The 22,294-nt window shown below is 46.1% G+C and overlaps 1 protein-coding gene across 2 annotated transcripts in view; it reads left to right on the plus strand.

Moving 5' to 3' along the window:
- Window positions 1–1,099: 1,099 nt before the first annotated feature.
- Window positions 1,100–22,294, plus strand: part of NT5C2 (5'-nucleotidase, cytosolic II) — a 144,951-nt gene continuing 123,756 nt past the window's right edge. The window contains exon 1 of one of the 2 annotated variants that reach the window (XM_053305517.1): window positions 1,100–1,254. The gene's annotated coding sequence lies outside the window, so the exon portion shown is untranslated. Of the gene's footprint in view, window positions 1,357–22,294 lie in introns of both variants that reach the window. The other variant, XM_053305518.1, reaches the window with a different exon arrangement.

Consider the following 22,294-nt stretch of genomic DNA (forward strand, 5'->3'; position numbering starts at 1 on the left):
TTTTCACATTTTGAGTCCCATTCCCCTTTTAAAACAAAATATTGTTTATCACCTGGAATTGACAGCAGAACGTGGAGTTTGTGGAAATGTTATGATTCACTGCATTGAGAGCCGGTGTAGTGGTTAGAGTATTGGACTAGGATGGGGAAGACCTGAGTTAAAATCCCCATTCAGCCATGATACTTGCTGGGTGACTCTGGGCCAGTCACTTCTCTCTCAGCCTAACCTACTTCTCACAGGGTTGTTGTGAGGAGAAACTTAAGTATGTAGTACACCGCTCTGGGCTCCTTGGAGGAAGAGCGGGATATAAAATGTAAAATAATAATAATTGTTCCCACCTGGTCCTTTTGTGGTGGGCGTATCTGTCAGTGTGATAGATGCCTAACCAGTCATTCCAACCTATTTTTGTTAAAATGATTTTAGGCTGCGGAGAAGTTAATAATGCTTGGATCTCATTTCTCTCCAAAACATTGTTTTCATGCATCTGCAGCATATCCCACTGTGTTTATCACAATCATTATTTATACAGTGTCTGTTCTGGCCAGGGGCATAGCTAGGGGAGAGAGGACCCATGTTCGCCCGCTCTCTGGATGCCCCTCGAAGTGAGAGAGATAATGAAGAAAATAGGGAGGGTGGAGCTGTGGGGTCGGGTTCTTTGAACCCATTCGCTCAATTATAGCTACATCCTCTGATTCTGGCCGATTCTGTTCTGGATGCATTCTGGCTGGGAAGGGATACAATGTTGAAAGGGTTTAAAGTCTAAACTATTTCTCAAATGGCTCTGTGCCTCACTTTTATTTAAAAAGGGCTCGATCAGGCCTGACGTTTCGGCTTTGGACCATCCCCAGAGCGGATGACAGGTGAGGTCCAACTACTACAGTAAAAGTCCTCCTGGCTGGTTAAGGTCTCTTATAAGTGTTTTCTCTCTAATTAAGTCTAGCTTCAGTGTTGGCTGATTCGTAATGTGCGACACGTAAACAAGCGAACATTAACAGTTAGCCGTCTCTCCCGCCCCAACGTGGCCGTCACATCTCCAGCCCTTCTCTGCGGCATTGCAGTAGAGTGGAACGTTCTCCCTGAGCCCTAAGCTAGGGGAGGAGGTGGCGGGGAAGTGAAGTGGAGGGGGGAGGAGAGTACTCTTGCGCATGCGTGGCGTGCGAGGTCCTGCGCTGCGGCAGTTCAGCTGTGCGGTTTCTTTTGGGGGGAGAGAGAAAGCGAGTGAGGACTGAGGAGCAGAGAGCGCGCGAGACGGAGGTGAGTGGACGAAGAGGGTACCCGGTCGGGAAACGGAGACCTCCCGCGCCTTCCCTAGGGGAGGAGAGAGAAACTGATGCTTTCTCAGGAGAGCTGGCATGAGTAAGGCGGGAAGTCACGATGACCCCCCACCCGGGAAGAGGGGAGGCGACCCTGTCTCCAGCCCCCATAAGTGGCTGAGGGTGGGACAACCTTTCCCACCCTTTCCCCCGAGAGAAGAAGAGCAGCTCTCCTCCGAGACCCCCCCTCTTCCTCCCTCCCTCCCGCTGAGGGGTTGTGCTTGAAATCCCACCCCGGGGCTGAGCAGAAAACCGTCTTCTGAGGTGAGGGAGGCAGGCGCCTAACTAAAGGGCGCCACGCTTTCGTCTGAGGAGACTGAAGAGGAAGACTCTAACTTCACTTTCCCTGTCTTTTCTTCCTCCTTCCTTTACCAATTTATTTGGGGGAGGGGGCGAGTGTGAGGAAAAAATCCTCAGTCCCCGCCCTCAAAGCCGCGATATTTGACTCGAGAAAGTGGTTTCCTTCCCGTTTGGGGCATGTGTGCCCTTTCCTTCTAAATACACTTGGGATGTGGGTCTTAGCGGGATAGTATCCCTTACTCTAGCAGCAAGGCAAGCAATTAAGTAACAATGACTCTTTTTGGGAAGATAGATGATTCTGAATCAGTGGCTTCTCTTGAGAATTGAGGAAAAGAGTCCTTGAAAGTGGGGCTAAGTTGTTCTAGTTAAGAGACATTCCCATATTATTTTCTCCCTTCACCAGGCAAATATTGAGATAGTGAGATGGGCAGTTGGTTGTGGAATCCATGTTTTCTGCACCACTACCACGCCCAGCCCCCCTGCTTTGTTTGGGAGAGAATCTTTTTGCAATGTGAAGCTTTCTCTTTTTATCCTTTTGCTGCAACTGTGTTTCATTTGTACTCTTAAGACTTCCATCTCTCTTGCACAGGCACTGAAAGGGTTGGCTTCCTATGCCAAAGTTTACTAAAGACAAGTTTTTCTCGAGATGGGAGAGGTGGTGTTTTTAAAAATCCCATCATATACGTGTGCACTTAAGACAGCTAAATGTGAGACAAAGTATAGACTGGAACTCTGTTGAGTAAAACTTTCTTTCAGACCAAGGTTTTAGCAGTGGGATTAGATTTAATGTTAGGAAGGCTATGTTAAAAAGCCAGTACCTTGAGGGTGAACAGCAGTTTGGAATAACTGATAGTTCCTTCTTCACAACACTTCATTACACAACCATGAAATCTGGTGGAGAAACAGAGGGGGCAGGGTTGCATATAGAGTAAGAGGTTGGCTTGGCAGTGTGTCAGGTATTTCAAGCAAACCTTGCATAAGGATTGGGCTGCCATTCTCTTACTTAGGTGGCCTTAGCAAGAGCTTGTGTCAGACTATAGTTTATAATCTGCAGCGGATTGTTCATGTTGGAACAATCACAGAGTAGAGAGTACTTTGCCCCATCATTCAATCAATATCTTGTACCATCTCTGTTGATTGTACACATCACAAGATCAATCTGAAAGCCTCATTTTGGGCCTGATTTTGTGATTTTAGCATGAAACGACAGGAAGCTTAGTTGCATTTTAAAGAGGTGTTCTTGATTCCAGAAGTGCCACGTTTAAAAAAGCAGCTGTGGGAAGCCAATTCAGAGTAGGACTGGAGTTGATGGGGATGGATTGATTTTATCACATTTATATATGATCTGATATATGCATCTCTAGGTGGTGTACACAATTTAAAACAACAAATATAAAACAGTAAAAACAATGAAAAAATTTCACAGAATAAAAAGTTCAAACAAAACAATTAATAAAAACAATTAAACAGTTTAAACTTAATTCTGTGCAGTTAGCTGCCCATCTAGTTTGACCATTAAAGTCAATACTCTAGTGCAAGAATGGATAATAGAACAGCTGTGTACATCAGGCCTTGACAATTTTTTTTGGAACATGGGAGCCAGCCCAAAAATTTAGGAGCCAGATAGTGGATGCATGCCAAAATTTTGGGGCTTATTGACAGACTTTATGTGGTGGAGAAAGAGTAAATGGGCTTTATTCCTTTTACAAGAAACTTACTTAAACAACAATGCCTGGGACAATAAAATATTGTATTAAATAACTCTACCTATTAAATTTCTAGGCACCATGGCTCCGTGGTGCCTTGGATTTGTTAAGCCCTGTTCTATATGCTGTGTAGTAATGTTACAACTCTTATTGGAACTGCTTTAAATGATAATAACATATTCTTTCTCATATAATTTTAGAGTTGAAAGGGACTGTGGAGATCTTCTAATCCAGTCCCTTACAGGACACAATACCTGCTGTGGCATAAAATAAAGCACAAACTGGATAGCCCTGAAAAGTGATTCATACACTTATAATAATGGTATACTCCTGAAGGAATTGACACCGTCAGTTCTAGTGATTCTCTAAACCAAATTTAGGAGAATCATAAATGAGCTGTAGGGCCTTATACTCCCTTCTTTTTGCTCTCTGTCCCCTGCATACAGCTTCACTTTCAGTTCACAGTTTAGTACTAATCCTATAGTTTGCTGTGACATCCATTTGGTTAGGCTTAACCCCTGAATCATTTTTTGAAGCCTACTTAATTTGGATGTTGTAACTATATGGTGAGAGCTAAACTACAAACTGAAAGTTGCATGCAGGTGGAGGAGGGAAGGAGCAAGTGTATGACTCCACTCATTTTTGATCCATTTGTGATCATGAGTTGGAGGACTACCACAATTCAGACAACATGACATTTGTAGCTTTAACAGTTGGTTTTGAATCTGTGTAATATGGAATTGCAGAAATTATAAAATTAGATTGATCTAATCTTTCCACTTCAGTTAATCCACTCTAGTAATCTATATATTTATTTCTCCTAGGTATACCCATCACTAATCCCATGTGTGGCAGCTCTCACGAGAGTTGGCGAGCAGCTGCCAATTAATGATGGGATGGGGAGAAAATAGGGGTGCTGGCGGGAGAAGGTGGCGGGCCGACCTGGCTGCCGGGAGCAAGCAGCAGCGGGCTGGACCAGCTGCCGGGAATTGGCAGGCCGGAGGAGGTAGTGGTCTGGCTTTCCGTCTAGCCCACTAGCCCGAAAGTGCTGGGGGGGGGGGCAGAAGAAGTAGGCTGCTCCTTCTAGCTGGTGGCCGGCCGGTAGGAGCAGACAGCAGCCCGTCCGCCAGGAATTGGCTGGCAGCCAGGCGGGAGGGAGGTGGTGGGCCAGCCAGAAAATGCAGGCGGGTAGGTGGGGAGAAGTGGGCCGGGGGAAGAGAAGTGGGCCAGGCTGGGGGGGGGGGGGCGGGAAGAAGCAGGCCTGAGGAGATGCAGGTGCTCTGCGCCTGAGCCCAGCTAGTTTGTTATATTGTGCCAAGTCAGGCCTTTTCTTTTAATCTAAGAGAAACCACAGAAATTTAGAAGCTAGACTTATTTTTCAGTGGACCTCTTAACTCATTCATCAATGGTTCAAATCACTGGGTGATGATGGGGGAAGAGAGTTTAGAGATGGTATAATGGAGATAATTCTGTGGGAAATATTGAGTGAAGAGGTTCTGGAGGAAGAGTGAACAAAGCAGAGAGCAACTCATGAAGAGAAAGCAGTTCAGCAGCCCAGTTTTCATGGGACCTGCATGCATGTGTTTGTGCACTCAGCAGCTGGATGGTTGCACGCGCAATATAGTTTTTAAAGAAAGTGAGCTGCAGGAATCCAGAAGCTGCCAGTACGTGCATGCAGAGGGGAGAGAGAGAAACTGTAGCAGAGCCTGATTCCAGCAGCCATTTGGTGGATCAGGGCAGCATGCAGGAGCTGAACCAGGCACCACAGTAAAAATCTTGGCTGCCATGGCTAATCCTGTGCATGAGATTAGCAACGGGGACTGTGGCGATGGGTTGGGGGGGAGATGCGGAGCGACTGTGCTGGATGCTCTGCACAGGGGCACAGATGCTCTGCGCCGGATCAGCTAGTTCTCTTAAATCTGCCATCCAAAATGGCAGAAGGCTATTAAACCATTCCAGCGAGACTGCTCTTCTCTGATTTAGAGTGGTCAAATTTGCAAGCTATGCTGCTGGCTGAGGGTCTACTGTATCTGTTTTTGACTGTGACTAGATCAGCACAATAATATATTGGTAATGTGTTAACCTCTCTTTCTACAACATTTCTAGTAAATTTAATGAAATAGCATATTGTTAATGCAGTTCACACGTTGTGGCCCAGAGGGTAAAGGCTTTTAAATAAGAACAGCCCTACTGGATAAGGCCCATCCAGTCCATCATCCTGTTTCACACCGTGGCTATATAGGTAGCCTATGTAGTGGGCTACCTATATATAGGTGTGTGTGCATATATACTCTCTCTCTCTCTCTCTCTCTCTCTCTCTCTCTCTCTCTCTCTCTCTCTCCTATATATAGGTAGTCAGGAGCTACTGAGGATAGCTTATAAGTTTATTATCTAGCTATTAAAACATTAATCATGACAAGCAAAATAGTAAGAAAAATATAATCTTACAATATCAGTTTGTAAGCCCCGAGCTGGGCATGCATTTGGCTGTGACGTTGTGATTTTCCTGTTTTGTTTTTGTTTGTTGTGTTACAAGGGTATCCTCCTGCCACCATTGTATTGGTGTAGATCTTAATACAATATTTATATATTGTATTATAAAATATATAAGCAGAAATGCTATGGCAGCAGATGGTCCCCTTGCAGTTGTCTGTCTTACTATTTCCTAGATTTCTTATCTCTGTGTTTTTTTTCGGGGATGTTGAAACTAAAACATCCCTAGAAGGGAAAATGTAAAGCAAAAATGACATGTTTGGAAAAATACCTGGTGTTTGGCATGCTCATAGCTACCTAAAATTGTGTTGACATTTAGAATATCTTTCTAACCTTGTTTGTGTAATATTTTAAAATTTGAAATAATTGATGAACTAGCTGCAAAGGAATTCTATCCAGATATTAAGTTCTGTGTCTATGCATTAAGCTCACAGTAACCTTTTACAAATTCTGTTAGTTAATTCCTGTGTAATACACAACTTAAAAATCAAAATGTCATAATCTGTTCCCACATAATATATGCTGCATATCTCATTTGTTCATTAGGTGCTTAAATGATCAACTAACTGACATACTGTCAAAAAAACAACAGCCCCTGTCTAAAAAGAATCCTTTTCAGGTGTTGTCTTTTTCTGTTCCTCATATGCAAATACGTTTATAAATTGTCAGTCACCCTATCCTTACCACACAGACAATCTTAAATAAACAAATATATAAATACTCATGAATATACAGTATAATAAAAAATAGCTCATAGTGAAACCCCAGTTAACTAGATAGAGCTATATACTGTACCTGAAAAAAGGACAACATAAATGTCTAATAGGTACAGACATAAATATTGACACAAATATCTATATAAACAAATTATATGAAAAGCATAAATATATGAATACTAGCAAAAGGGCTTGGTGTTTGCAAGCATATGAATGTCTTATTTTGTTGTGACTCTAGTTTTTTCTAGCTCTATGAAGTCTCATTCCCAATGTGTTTCAATGTGAGAGTTTCCTTAGATTTCTGGGACAGTAATGAATTTTTCTGGAGTTCTGGATTATGTATGTATGTAGGCTGGGTGAGGTCTGCAACCTACCTGTGAAAACAGCATGTTTCTATCTTCCATGGTTTGGTTTGGGAATTTCATGTCAGTCAGTGCGTGACTCAGTGAGTGCTTGAACTTACAAGCAAATTCTTACACACTGCACTTGATCTTAGCCAAAAGGCCAGGAAGCATAATAATAGCTCAATGTGACTCTATTCTTTTGCTATCTCTATGAGGTATCATTTTCCATGCTTTCCAAATTTTCCTGGATTTTGGATATTTTTGGTAACCTGGGCAAAGTCTGGAACCTACCTGCAAGAATGGAATGTTTTCTGTGATTTTATCTGAGAGTTTAATGTCAGGCAGTCAGTGAGGCCTGAACAGCTTTATATTATAGATAAGTATAAACCTAAGCATAGATACAAATATGAACACCAGTATAAACAGGTATCTGTATAAATGTGAGCAAAACATAGACATAAACAAACATAGATACCATCTTAGGTTCTTTACGACAAGGTAATAAAAAGGAACTTCTACACTTTTCCATCTGATATATACAGCTCATATTAAAATAAAATACTCCATATACCTCTCATCACTTATCCTTATTTCAAGCAATTTGAAATATTGAAGCAATTTGAAGACATTATCCCACATTCTCTGCAGCTTTATGAGCTTGTAGGAAGCCAGGACACTAGGTGTGTTGTAGTAGTGCTCAATTACGGATGAGGAAGGGGATTTGGGAAGCAATTTTTTGCTTCACTTTTCTCCCTGCAAAAGCCCTGTTGATGAAGAAAAATCCGGAGCCGTGCTTAACTTAATGAAAATATTGATCCAGTGTGTGGCAGTTGTGAAAAAGATGAATTCCATGCTAGGAATAATTAGGAAAGTGATTGAAAATTATATTTTTCAATATTATTATATATTTAAATATAATATGAATTACATTTTACATATTTATATAATATTATAATAAAGGTAAAAGTAAAGTGTGCTGTCAAGTCGATTTTGACTCCTGGCATCCACAGTGCCCTGTGGTTTTCTTTTGGTAGAATACAGGAGAGGTTGACCATTGGCTCCTCCCGTGCAGTATGAGATTATGCCCTACAGCATCTTTCTATATCACTGCTGCCCGATATAGGTGTTTCCCATAGTCCGGGCAACATAGTCTTCCTGATATAGGTGTCCGATATAGGTGTTTCCCATAGTCTGGGAAATATTATAGTTCCCATAGTCTGGGAAACATACCAGCGGGGATTTGAATAGGCATCCTTCTGCTTGTTAGTCAAGCATTTTCCCACTGCGCCACTTACCCTTATACAAATCTGTAGTACAGCTACAATTGGAATACTGTGTGTAGTTCTGGTCAATCATCTCAAACAGAGCTGGAAAAAGTACAGAAGAGGGCAGTATTTATTATAAAAAGATAAACATATATTTTTAGCTTGGTCTTTGGTGAGCACTGAAATGATTTTAAACTGGTTTTAATGATTTTTTAAAAATAAAAAATCTGTGCTTTAGTTTTGTGAACCGCTTAGAGCCATCTGGGTGAGGCGGTATAAAACTCTAATAATATTAGTTTGTTGTGACTAAGCAGTTTAAATCAATGAGACAAGTTAGTAATGGCTAACTTAAGTTCCATTAATTTCAATAGGACTTAGTCATGACTAAAATAGTTTGCATGTTGCCCAGCACACGCACACCCCTTCCCCCGGTGCTGTGTTCAGTGGCTACAGCTGGGAATTAACCCTTTCTGATGCTCAAATCTTAAAGCAAAGGTAGTTCACACAACGGTGAATTGGGTAGGACAAGTGCCCTCCCTAGCCTCGGGAGTTGTGTGCCCTCTCAATTTCTGATTGTTCGAGCTAAAACCTAGGTAGGAGGAGGGGAAAGTGATCATGTGGGAGGTGGGTGCAAGCTGCAATGGTGTTTTCTCCACCCTTGGTAATTTGCTGGGTAGGATGATGTCAGAGTCTGCACTTGCCTCCCACATGATCACCTCCCCCTCCTCCTACCTAGGTTTTAGCTTGCACATGGTCAGAGATCAGGAGCTCTGTGTGCTCCTGAAGCTGGTTAGGATGCTTGTCCTACCCTTGTCCTTCATGTTCAATAAACCTGCAGTTTTTGTGGAAAATACAGTTATTTGCACTAGTGTACTTTAGGGATTGTTGCTGCATCGTTGCCATGGGTACCTATTGAATGGTATCAGTGAGATTGCTGCCAATCTGTGGTACATCCCCCACCCCCCACCCCCATTTTGATGGTACTTCTTCCCTGATAAATTATCTTTTACTTCCCTTGCTCTAATGCACAGTATACAAGTGGTCCTGTAGCAATTTTTTTAAAGTTGCAAATCCTAGAAATTTTATCAGTTCCTCAATATAGCAATTCTCCACTATTTCAGGAATCCTTTTATGAATACTTATGTACCGCTTTTCAACAAATGTCCCAAAGTTGTTTAAAAGATATAAATAAAGAAAATGGCTCCCTGTCCCCAAAGGGCTCACAACCTAAAAAAGAAACATGATAGACACCAGCAATACCCACTGGAGGGATGTGCAGGGGATGAGTAGGGCCAGTTGCTCTCCCGTGCTTAATAACGAGGATCACCACTTTTAAAAGGTGCTCCTCTGCTCAGTTAGCAAAGTTATCTTTTTCTTGGCACACCATGTATTTTCCCTTTCCAGTTCATAAGTGGAGCCTGTTCTTTAATAGTTGTGCACAAAGAATTATCCCCCTGCAGCAAGACTGTGCTTCATTCTCAGTATAGCTTATTAGTCCATTTTGCCTCTTTTGTGACTAAAGTCTAAAAGGCAGTTAGGACATGCTTTGAGTAATCATTTAGATAAAGGCTTCAGATAGGATTCAATGAGCAGTTATGTTACCAACAGGGCTTTATTTCTGTAAGAAGTTATTGAAACCTCTCTGTTCTTCACTCCTTATTATGAATAGTTATACTTCCTATAAGTATTAACTGAAACATTAAATAAGTTCTTGTTGATAAGCAGAAACTGACAGGTAATATTGAGATTATTATGATGCAGCAGTCCTAAATTTAGAAGTGCATATACATTTATTCATTTTATTGAATTTTGTGTTTTTATTCTGTTGCAAATTGCTACAAGAACCCTGTGTGTCAGTTGGCAGACGGTATACTGCAGAAATAATAAATTATTCTTTTAACCATTGAAATACTGAACGAATAATCAGTACTTTCCCCTCTGTACAAAGAAAGCAATTCTCTGTGCTTGGTACATATTTGAGTGAAGGAAGAGAATGTTTACTGCCCCCTAGGGGTGTAATAAAGCTTAATTGATGCTTGTCGAGGGCTAATCCCATGAAGTTATACAAGTGTAGAGAATGCATATACAATGATAAATTTAATGTTGGGTGTTAGTATTCACTAGAATGTTGTGGCTTTGCAACTCGGGATGCACCAGTAGACTCTCACAATGTATATACTTTTTCTGTGTGTATTAAAACTTTGCTCTTTTTGTTTTGCAAGCTGACTGCGAAGGAGCTAGAAAAAGCAGGATCATCACTAATCTTTTGTTCCTGCCACCTAATCCTGTAGCAGGTCAGGTCAAAATATTGAAATTATGCCAGCTGAAAGGAAGATGTGTACAAAAGTAGCCATGTATAATGAGCAACAGAAACTTCCCAAATCTGTGTTGACAAATGAAAGGGAAAATTGTTTGGCAAACACCCCCCCTTCCCCCAACGTTTTAGTCATCAGGTCCCCATAGAAAGCTTCTGGATCTGTAAAAATGTGAAACAGTTTAAGAACAAGTGCAAATTTTTGTATAGGAAAAACAGAGAAAAATACATATCCCATTTAAAAATTATATATACACTAGTATTTTTAAGCCCGTTAAAATAACGGGCGCTAGTACCGTTCCCCCCTTTCTTCCTTCTCCCTTTCTCTTGCCCTCCTTTCTTTTTCTTTTCTTTCTCTCTCTCTCTCTCATTCATCCCTTTTCTCTCCCTCTTTCCTTTCCTTCCTTTCTTCCCCCTCTTCTCCTTCCCTTCTTTTTTCTTTCTTTCCCTCTTTCCTTCCTTTCTTCTCTCTCTCTCTCCATTCTTTCCTTTTCCCTCCCTCTCGCACTCCTTTACTTCTTTTTTCTTTCTCTCCCTCTTTCCTCCCTTCCTTCTCTCTCCCTCTCTCTCCTTTCCTTCCTTTCTTCCACCTCTTCTCACTCCCTTCTTTCTGTTTTCTTTTTCTTTTCCTCTTTTCTTCATTTAACAGGCTCACTCTTTGGGGCTGGCTGCTTCTGTCTACCTTCCATCTTTCTTTTGTCCTTCTCCCTCACTCCTTTCTCCTTTTTCTTTCTCCTTCCTTCCTTCTCTCTTTCTTTCTTTCCCTCCCTCCCTCCTTCTTTCTTTTGTCCTTTTCTCTCCCTTCTCTTTCTTTTCTCTCCTTCCTTCTTTCCTTCTTTCCATCTTTCTATTGTCCTGTCTCCCCTCCCTCCCTCACGCCTTCCTTTCTCTCTCTCTCTGTCAAAAAACCTCTTCATTTCCTTTTAGTGACTTCTTACTGCCCCCAGTTCAAGTTTAATAGAAAAGGACATGATGTAGTTTTAATGACAGGAAACCAATGCCTTCCAAATGAGTAAATTCCATCACTGGCTGTCACAAAGTGTGCTAATTTTTTCCTTTGATAAATTAAAAGCTATAAAAGTCTCTTTAAAGCGTGCAGCTTACAGTCATAGTCTGCCCCACTGTGCACTGAGAGTTGATAGAAAACTGTTTATACCTTATACGAAGGCAGTCAGTGAATCTAAAAGTGGAGAGTTTCTGGGTCGGGAACACTGTCCTCTACCCAGGGACTCTGAGTGTTCTTCTTCGCTCTGGGCTCTCCAGAGTAGCGACCCCCCCCCTTATTAAGGGCCAGATCGGCCCATGTGAATGTTGCCGCTCCCGCTGGCTCAGCTGCCCTCTCTCCCTCCCACCCAGGCCAAATCGGGCCATGTGAATCCTGCCACGCCGCCGCCACTGCTGCCCTCCCGCCCACCCTCCGAAGTGCTGTGTCCTTCGCCGGGCCATGTCCGTCGGGCGAAGAACTCCTTAATTTCAGAGGGAGAGAGGAGCTCGCAAGCAGAGCTCCTCTCTTGCGCAAAGCCTCTGCCCGTACTGGCGGTTTGGGCGTAAAGGACGCCTATTGCGTCCTTTACAGCCGTAGTGTCAGTACGGGCAGAGCCGTTGCAAAGAGAGGAGCTCTGCTTGCGAGCTCCTCTCTCTCTCTGAAATTAAGGAGTTTTTAGCCCGACGGACATGGCCGGGGTAAGGAGGGCTCAGCAGTTGGGAGGGCGGGCGGGCGGCCAACGGCAGTGCTTGGGGTGAAATGGCCGCCCGTGGGTTCCGTGAAAGGAGGACCGGGGATTGGGCCCAAATGGCCGCTGGTGTGGCCGGGATGGTGGTGGAGGGCGGACAGCGATTGGGCCGTAATGGCCGCCTGTGGGACCGCGGAAGGAGGATGGGTGATTGCTGGCAAATGGCCGCCCATGGCTTTGGGACACTGGCATCTGCGGTCCTGTCTCCCTTGGGCTGTTCTGGGCCTGCGCTTTGCGCAGGCCCAGAACAGCCCAGGGAGACAGGGACGCAGATCCCCAACGTTCCAAGGCCACGGACACTCACTTAGCCTTTTATTATAGAGGATGCACCCGCCCCCCTGCCACACAGATGTGTTCTCATATTATATTAGCTTGATATGAGATTTACACTTGAGCATACATTATGAGTTAGAAATTCTTTGAAATTGTCTTTATAGCAGAAAGAGTTGCTTGCTTGTGATTGTGTTGGAAGAATTGCAATTAAAATATATTTCAGCAGGTTGTTTCTAAAATGCCTAATGTGCATAGGTTTCTATATTTATTTGAAGCTATTTGCAGATGCTTAGTTTTTAAGAACTAAGCATAGTAGTTTACAAATAGGTTTTTGTAACTTAAGAAACGTGCCATAGATTTCAGTTGTTCATAGTTGAGAAATTTGACTGGCTAGCTGCCTGTGCTGTTGCATACTTATCCCACTGACTTAAAAAAGTATGTCAGGGTACAGCTCAACTTATTTTTAGCTTTTGTCCTTGGCATTGATTTGAAAAGAAGAATTTGTCTATTTTTAAAGCAAACAAAATCATGAAAAAGTAGGGAGAGGTAATGGAGCCTTGTAGAGATGTGTGAATTGATTCGAGGGCTGTTGCGAGTGATTCAAACTTGAAACACCCTTAAAATAAAGGGTTGCTTCAAATTTAAATTGAAAATGACCCAGATCCAAGCTTGAATAAATTCGAGTACTATTCTGGCAGGCTTTCCCCCCTTGCTGATTGGTTTTCTGGCACTGTCTTCTGATTGGCTTGAGATTTTCTTGCTTCTTGGTTGGTTTGTTATAATTTAAATAAAGTGTTGTCATGGGCAGCTATGCCCCCATTGGCTGGTGGGAGGGAGGGGGAACAAAAAAAGGAGGGAATTTCAAAGTGTTTTCTAAGAGTCTGGGGATGGGAGGCGCACACAGTCCTTAATGTGCCCTTGAAGCTGATACATTAGGAGAGGAGGAAAAAAGGAATCAAGAAAGGTTTGATTTTTGTGGTTTTCTTTCCAGAGCACTGAATATTATATGCTCTGCTATTGCTGCTATACTATTAACTATCTGGTTTTTAGCCTACATTCCAGTAGGCTTATGAGATCACCCAGCATTCTGTGTGTGTGTCCTTGGGTCCCCATCCCTCAACTTTGCAACGCCTGGACCAATATGAACCCAATCAGGTACAGTTGTAGGGACACATAGGGACACTTCAGTGATGTAGTTTGTGACAGGGTGGATTTGATTTAAATCAAACTGATTTAAATCACGATTTAAATCACTAGCAGGGTGGATAAAAATCAAAAAACCGATTTAAATCAAAAAAATCCGATTTAAATTTTAAAAAATCAGATTTTTTTGATTTAAATCGGATTTTTTGATTTTTATCCACCCTGCTAGTGATTTAAATCGTGATTTAAATCAGTTTGATTTAAATCAAATCCACCCTGGTTTGTGATGATGTCATCCACCCCAATCCAAGGTGGCAGATGCACAATCTTTTGAGGTGCAAGTGGGTGAACTTGTGAACCGTCTAAGTGATTTGAACCAAATGTGGTACAGATGTAGGGACACATAGGGATGCCCAAATGGCGTGGTGTGTGGTGATGTCATCTATTCCAGTTCAAGATGGCAGCTGTGTGAACATCTGAGGCACAAGTGGGCTAACTTGTAGACTGTCCAACCAGTGTAAACCAAATTAGGTACAGCTGCAGTGAGTGACATATAGGGACACCTCAATGGCATAGTTTGTAATGATGTCATCCACTCCAATTGAAGATGGAGGCCACATGAACATCTGAGGTGCAAGTGGGCTAACTTGTGAACCGTTTAACCAATTTGAACCAAATTTGCTGCAGCTGTAGGGACAATATAAAGGTAAAGTGTGCCATCAAGTCCGTGTCGACTCCTGGCGACCACAGAGCCCTGTGGTTGTCTTTGGTAGAATACAGGAGGGGTTTACCATTGCCTCCTCCCATGCAGTATGATAAGATGCTTTTCAGCATCTTCCTATATTACTGCTGCCCGATATAGGTGTTTCCCATAGTCTGGGAAACATACCAGCGGGGATTCATAGTCTGGGAAACATAGTCTCGGAAACATACCAGTGGGGATTTGAACTGGCAACCTCTGGCTTGCTACATCAAGTCATTTTCCCACTGCGCCAGGACAACATAGGGAAGCCCAAATGGCGTAGTTTGTGATGATGTCAGCTACCCTAATTCAAGATGGTGGACGCGTGAACGTTTGAGGTGCAAGCTGGCTAACTTGTGGACTGACTGATTTTAACCAAATTAGGTATAGTTGAAGTGACTGACACACAGGGACACCTCTGTGGTGTAGTTGGTGATGATGTCATCCAGCCTGGTTCAAATGGCGGAACCATAAACTTTTGAGGTGCAAATGAGCTAACTTCTGAACCGCTTAACTGATTTGAATCAAATTTGCTACAGCTGTAGGCACACATAGGGACACCTCAATGGCGAAGTATGTGATGATGTATCTACCCCAATTCAAGATGGTGGACTTGTAAACTTTGGAGGCGCAAGTGCACTAACTTGTGGACAGTCTGATTCAAACCAAATTTGAATAGACACTGGAATGCCTCAGTGGTGTAGTTTGTGATGTCACCCACCCCGATCCAAGATGGTAGATGCATAAACATTTGAGGCACAAGTGCACTAACGTGAGGAATGGCTAACCAATTAGAACCAAATATGGAACAGCTGTAGTGAGTGACACACAAGGACACCTCATTGGTGCTGTTTGTAATGATGACATCGACCCTGATCCAAGATGGCAGACACATGAACGTTTGAGGCGCAAGAGATCTAACTTGTGGACCTCAATTTGCACCAAATTTAGTCCAGTTGTAGAAACAGTGAAAGGAAATTAGGCTGATTAGTTTTTGCTAGAACAACTTGTTCTGGATCTCAGATTGACAAAGGCAGAACTTAGATGCCTGGCTGACTTCCTTGAGTTGTGATTTGGTCTGTTTGTGACATGGTGTTGTGGCGAGTGTGGTGTGTGTGTGTGTGATATTTTCTTAGTGATTGCTCTGAGATGAGCCCCATGCCTGGCCTTGAGACTAACTTGTGCTTCACTCACTGTTCTAGTCTGCTCTGCAATCTGAATTTCATGGTGTACTCATTCAAAATGTGGCTGAAGATGTTATAGTTGAGCTCATGGCTATGCTTTCTGCTAAGGGTGCTGCTGTGGCAGCTATTACAATGCTGAACTAAGGAGTCATAATTGTGTGTGAGAGAGAGCAACTTGTGCCAATGCTGTTGCTGCAGCACAGGTGCTATGTCTGGCAATGGATTCTGGGTCAGTGATTCATTTTTGGCCATTTTTGGACTGTGAAGAAATGTGCTATGTGTTGGAAAGTACAGATTCCTTTGTGTGCTTCTAATCTGCAGTGTCTTCCAAGTCAGGAATGCAAAATGCATTGCAACTTGCAATGCAAAACTCGGTGTGTGCAGTCTGTGAGTGCAGTAAGTTTTGGCCATCAGGTACAATGGGAAACCCGAAACACCCCATTGTTCCCCATGAGTAGGTCCTAGGGGCACCAAAGTGGGCTGGGTAGTATGGTGTGATGGGTGTTACCTACTACCCAACCCACAAAAGAAATAAGCAAGAAGGTGATTAAAATTATTTCTAACCTTTCTCCGAAACCCCCATAGGATCCTATACAGTTTTTTGGGGATATATTAACAAAAAGATTGCCCACTTGCCCATTTCTTTTGTGGGTTGGGTGGTAGGAAACACCCATCCTGCTCTACCAACCAGCCCACTTTGGTGTCTCTAGGACTTAACCATGAGGAACAATAATAGGGTGATTCATATTCCTCATTGTTCCTTAAGGCCAAATCACTCGAATCTATTTGAGTTGATTCATTGAAACAGCCGGTAATGGCCACTACTTCAATAAATCAATATGAGGATTTTGCAGTTCGATTTGAGATTGAATCACATTTATCCAGATCCTTCTTTCTGATTCATCAGAATAATTTGAAGCCAGTGCATTCAGTCAGACAGTGAATTATTTCAGTATGGAGCAGAGGTGAATATGGGTAAAGCTGGCTGAAACTGAGTTGCAGCAAAGCATTAGTTCCACTTTATTCACTAAACTAAGAGTTTTAGTATGAGGCTATGGAGTTCTGGTAGAATGCACAATCTATTTTCATTGCTGGAGCAAAACCTCGGTGGTACTTGAGCCTTTTTTTGATACTTTGACCTTAAAAGGCATTGCTGTATTTTGAGATACCAGCTAAGTTACTTAGCAGATACCATGCTCATTTGCATAGTTATAAACATTATTGCATACTTGCATTTCTGTCATGCAAGTTATTGCATGATAGTCTTGGACTCAATTCGAACACTTACAGATGCTGAAGGTTTTCTTCCCATGGCAAAGAAGCAAGTACATGTGAACTCATATGTTACTCTGGGATTCCACAGAAACATCCATATTTCATGAGTCTTTCAACTCAAATGTGAGGAGGGGGAAGGGACTGCATGATGCCATCCACTGTGTGTGTGGGCATTCTCCCTCGAAGTAGGAGGTCACGGCTCACAATGGGTTGTCTTCTGCTCCTTGCTCCCGATAGACAGGAAGTCTCAGGTGTTTCAGATAGGTGATGATCCATCCCCTTCTCCCAGCATGCCCAGGTGCATTTCTCCAGTTCCTTCCTGTCTTAGCTCCCGAATAGACGCATCTGGGCAGGCTCCTGCCCGGACCATCCCTTCCAACTCTTCTTTGGTGAGCTTTTTCCCTTACTAACATGGACCTTTCCCAGACAGGGGATACCCTACAGGGATCCCTTTCAGAAAGCACTGGGGAAGACCCTAGGGTGGTTAAGAAAAAGTCTCATAAGAGACTCCGCCACTCGTCTTCCCCTAACCCACATGGTCAGGGGAAGAGGAAAAAGAACTTCCCCAAAGGGAAGAAAAAGGAGGATGAGACTGGGGGGAGGAACCCACACACTCTGCCGGCTCTGCGACAGAGTGAAAGAATCCTAATTCAGGCCACCTGCAGCGATTCGCTGCGGTGGCAGGGAGATCAGGAAATCCACGTGGTTGGTGGGCCGGCTGGGGGGAGCGGGTGCCCTCTCCCCCTCGCCCCCCCGGGTACACCCACATCGGGCACCATCTGGGAAGAGTCCTTAAACCCTCTCCCAGCCCCCCTCCCACATCCGACCCACCTTGCCGGAGCTATCGCAAGGGGCAGGCAAGACGTCCACCCTCGCGGCCGCCTCCATTTCCCTCCCCGCCGCGTCAGCGGCTCTCATCCAGATGGCAGCCACCAAGCAGGCCGCCGCCGCTGGGGAACTCGCCGCTGTAGCGGCCTCCACCATTGCGGCCGCCACCGCCGCGGGGGAAACTGCCGCTGTAGCGGACTCCACCATTGCGGCCCCCACAGCTGGGGAAACCGCCACCGTAGTGGCCACCCCATCTACGGCCACTTTAGCGTACATCACGGTGCCTTCCACGGCCCGGGCTTCCGCCGCCATTTCTCCGGAGACCTCCTCCCTGGCAATCATGGTGCGGGCGCCCGCGCAGCAGGCCATCGCGGGCAAGCCGGCTGCCGCTGCAGCTGCCCCCGCCTTTACGGCTGCCTCTGTCCTTACGGATGGGACCACTTCTGATGTGGCTGCTCTAGTGGGAACTGTCGTCCCCGCAGGGGTCGCCCCCCCGGGAGGCTTCGGCCGAGCGGTCTCCTCTAGAGGAGGATCCTGTGAACGCCGCCATTTTGACCTCCCTCCCCTGGGGTCTGCTGACTTCGGATGCAGCTAAGGGAAGGGCAGCAGTGCCACCTGCTGGCCTAAATGTGCCACAGCACCTTTTGGCTCCACATGGCCATGATTATACCACAGGTGCAGAAGCAGGTCCTATTCGCATACAAGGACATTATGGCTTCACCCAGGAGCCATCAGGCGGACCTTCCTGGGAGCTGCAAACTGAACCGGGGGACCCTTGTACAAGGGTACGTAGACTGATAAACTCCGACAGAGGCGCTGAACGGCAGGGCGAAGTCCATAGACCCCTCACCCTCGCATCTTGTGACGATAGGCGGTTGGGCGAAGTTCGTAGACCACTCACCCATTCCGCAGGTGTTGGAGCACAAAACGGACAGAGCAACCCACACCACCCCACGAGCCCTTGTGAATGCAGGTATGAGCATCCCTCGCTACCTAGCCGGCACCAGGTAAGCGTTGCGTTTGGGGACTCGGAACAAATGCAGGAGAGGGCACAATGGGTGTGGGAAATGATGGCCAAAGAAATGAGGGCGAATGCCAAAGCGCTTTCACGCTCAGTTAAGGAAGCAGTGGCCAGGGAGATGAGGAAAGCCTCTCTCTTACCCCAGGGTACATCCCTGCAGCACACAGCGGGAAGAACACGGATTAGATCCCCTTCCTCTTCGGACAGCCCGGAGAGGGCACACAGCTGCAGTCGCACACTAAGGCACAGACTCACCTCTGAGGGCACCCTTACCGGCAGACGTAGCTTTAGAGCAAATCAAGCCGGGGGGAGTGGAGAGGTAATCACCCTCATTCCAACAGTGCCCAGGTCAGATGTTGGTTCTACCGATAGGTGCCTTCCAGAACCAAACCCGGAGGACCACAGTGATCCTGAGGAGTCTGATAAGGAAGAAGGGGAACTTTCTGAGGAGGAGACCCCTCAGACCCCAAGCCCCATCCTGAGATTGTTCCCTCAGGATATGTATGAGGTAATGCTATCTAAAGCTAAGAGGGTCATTAATGCAACGGCCCCTCAGCCAGAGGCACAGGAGACATCAGGCCAGCTGGCACTGGATGTGTTCCCTGTTGCTGGGCACCAACGTCCCGTGGTTCCCTTCCCACCACTTTTCCGGAATACCATGTACGCTGAATGGGCTAATCCCGCGGCCATCAGACACACAAGCTCATTCCCCAAGAAGATTTATATCCTCCCCGATGAGGCAATGGCAGAGATTGCGGTGCCCAAAATAGACCCACCCATAGTGGCTATAGTGTCAGGGGCCATCGTAAATAAAGAGGGGGATGAACAACTTAAGGGCCCTGAAGATAGGAAAGCAGAGGCCCTCTTACACAAGGCCCACGAGGCGTCTGCTGGCTCCATTAGAGCAGCAACCGCTACCTCCGTCATGGCACGCGCATCCGTGTTGTGGGTTAAGGACCTCCTCACCAAGCTTGAGCCGGGCCAGACGGTACTCAGACAAGGCCTCAACAAACTGGCAAAGGCGGCTGCCTTCATGGCAGATGCAAGCCTGGATTCCATTCAAGCCTCTTCCAGGTCAGTGGCAGCTAGCGTGGTGCTGCGCAGATCACTGTGGCTCAAGAGCTGGCAGGTGGATGCAAAATCAAAATCCAATTTGGCCTCTGCCCTGTTCAAGGGCGGCAACCTCTTTGGTGAGGCACTAGATGAAGTCCTGGTAGAGACACAGGACAAAAAGAAGGCCATGCTGATGGGCCGCAGAGATTCACGTAGACCTCTCCGCATTAACCAACATTCCTTTCGCCTCTATAAGCAAGATACAGGCTTCCGGGGCCAGTGACAGAATCGATTCCAGGGACGATCCCAGTGGGGACACAGCAGCCACTGGAACCAGAAAAACAGACCAGGCCAACGGCAACAACGCTTTGCCGCCCCCAGATGGGAGGACAACAAAATTGTAAGCAGAATTGACTATGTGCCAGTAGGGGCCAGGCTGCAACACTTCTCCACCAAGTGGGCAGCCTCCACAAGTGACAGGTGGGTGTTATAGTCGGCTACTGCCTGGAGTTCAACTCCTTCCCATGGGAACAGTTCCTGGCTTTCCCCAGGTCCAAGAACAAGATCAAACACCAGCGGATGAAGCAGGCCTTAGCCCACCTGCTTCAGATCCGGGCCATAGAGCCTGTTCCCATGACCAAAATAGGGCGTGGTGTTTACTCCATTTTGTTCTTGGTACCCAAGAAGGATGGAACCTGGAGGGCTGTCCTAAACCTCAGACGGTTGAACTGGTACATCAGGAAGCGACGCTTCCGGCTGGAGTCCCTTCATTCCATCAGGGAGGCAGTGGCGCCTGGCGACTTCCTGGCATCAGTAGACCTGAAGGAAGCTTACTTTCACATACCCATTGTCCACTCACACAGGAGGTTTCTAAGGTTCTGCTACAACCAGAAACACTTCCAATACAGGGCCTTACCCTTTGGGCTCTCCTCGGCCCCACGTGTATTCACCAAGGTGCTAGCTGCACTGGTGGGTCACATGAGGTTGAAGGGTCTCACTGGGTCCATTTTTACTTAGACGACATTTTAATTCGAGCACAGTCCCTTCAGCAGGCCAACACAGACGTCCTGAGAGTCTGCCAGCTACTACAGTCCCACGGCTTCCTGATAAACGAGGCCAAGAGCCAGGTCCAACCATCTCACACTATCCAGCATCTGGGAGCCTGGTTCGACACAAAGGCGGCCACCATATCCCTCCCTATAGAGAGGAGGGAGAGACTGCGCAACCAGATCCTACCGCTTCTAAAACACAGGCAGAGGTCATGTCACTAGCGCAGGTTCTGGGGTCCAGGATTGCATGCATAGAATGCCTGCCATGGGCAAGGTGGCACGCACGTCCATTACAATGGATGCTACTGCCCTTTCAGGACGATATCTCAGGTTGCAGGGGATGACTGATACCACTCCCACGTCAGGTACAGCAGTCCCTTCGCTGGTGGCTCTCCAAAAATATGGAGAAGGGAAACCCCCTAAGGGAGCCCGACAGGATCTCTCTGACTACAGATGCCAGCCTGTCGGGATGGGGAGCCCTTTGCGAAGGACAGTCAGCCCAGGGCCTATGGAACGCAGAGGAGGCCAAACACAGCATCAACTGGTTGGAGCTCAGGGCCATCAGATTGGTCCTCCTCCACTTCTCGGGATCCCTACAAGGTCAGCATGTGTTGGTCAGGACCGACAACATGACGGTCAAGGCTCATGTGAACCGCCAGGGCGTAACCAGGTCCACATCCCTGATGGAGGAGTCCAATGCCCTGTTCCAGTGGGCGGAATCCCACCTACAGTCACTCAGGGCAGAGCACCTGAGCAGGATCTCCAATGTTCAGGCAGACTGGCTCAGTCGCCGGACAGTGGACCAGGCGGAGTGGGCCCTTCACCCCAAAGTCTTCAGACAGATTCAGAACAGACTGGGGAGGCCTCAGGTGGACCTGTTCGCATCCCCAGAGAACTACAAGCTACCCCGCTTCTTCATGAGGTTCCACCATCACCTCGTGGAAGGCACAGACGCCCTGAATGCCCCTTGGCCTCGGTGTCTCCTGTATGCCTTTCCCTTGATCCCTCGGGTGGTGGTGAGGATCCACCAGAGGGCAGCACAGATCATTCTTGTGGCGCCTTTCTGGCCAAGGCGCCCGTGGTTTGCCGATCTGGTGCTTCTCTCGGTCGCGGAACCGATGCCCCTCCCGCTGTGGCCAGACCTGCTATCCCAAGGGCTGTTGCGGCACCCAGACCCAGCGTGGCTTCAACTTCATGCCTGGAGTTTGAGCGCACGCTATTAGCAAAAAAGGGATACTCTAAGCCAGTGCAGAATACCATTCTGGCCGCCAGACGCCAGATCACCAATAGAATTTATCAGACAACCTGGGCCGCCTTTCTCAGATGGTCAAGGCGCTTGAGGATCGACCCAGCTTCGGCCAGGGTTCCCCAGGTTCTTGTCTTCCTCCAGGCGGGCCTGGACCAAGGCCTAAGACCCAATACTCTAAGAGGGCCAGGGAGTGCTTTTCTCATTGCATACCTCCTCAACCTGTGCCTGCTCCTCCTCCTTCACTCACCCCCCAACCTTCACCCAGGAATCCCAGGGGTCCATCTCATCCTTCC

This window comes from Hemicordylus capensis, chromosome 3 (genome assembly GCF_027244095.1).
Source record: "Hemicordylus capensis ecotype Gifberg chromosome 3, rHemCap1.1.pri, whole genome shotgun sequence".
NCBI lineage: Eukaryota > Metazoa > Chordata > Lepidosauria > Squamata > Cordylidae > Hemicordylus > Hemicordylus capensis.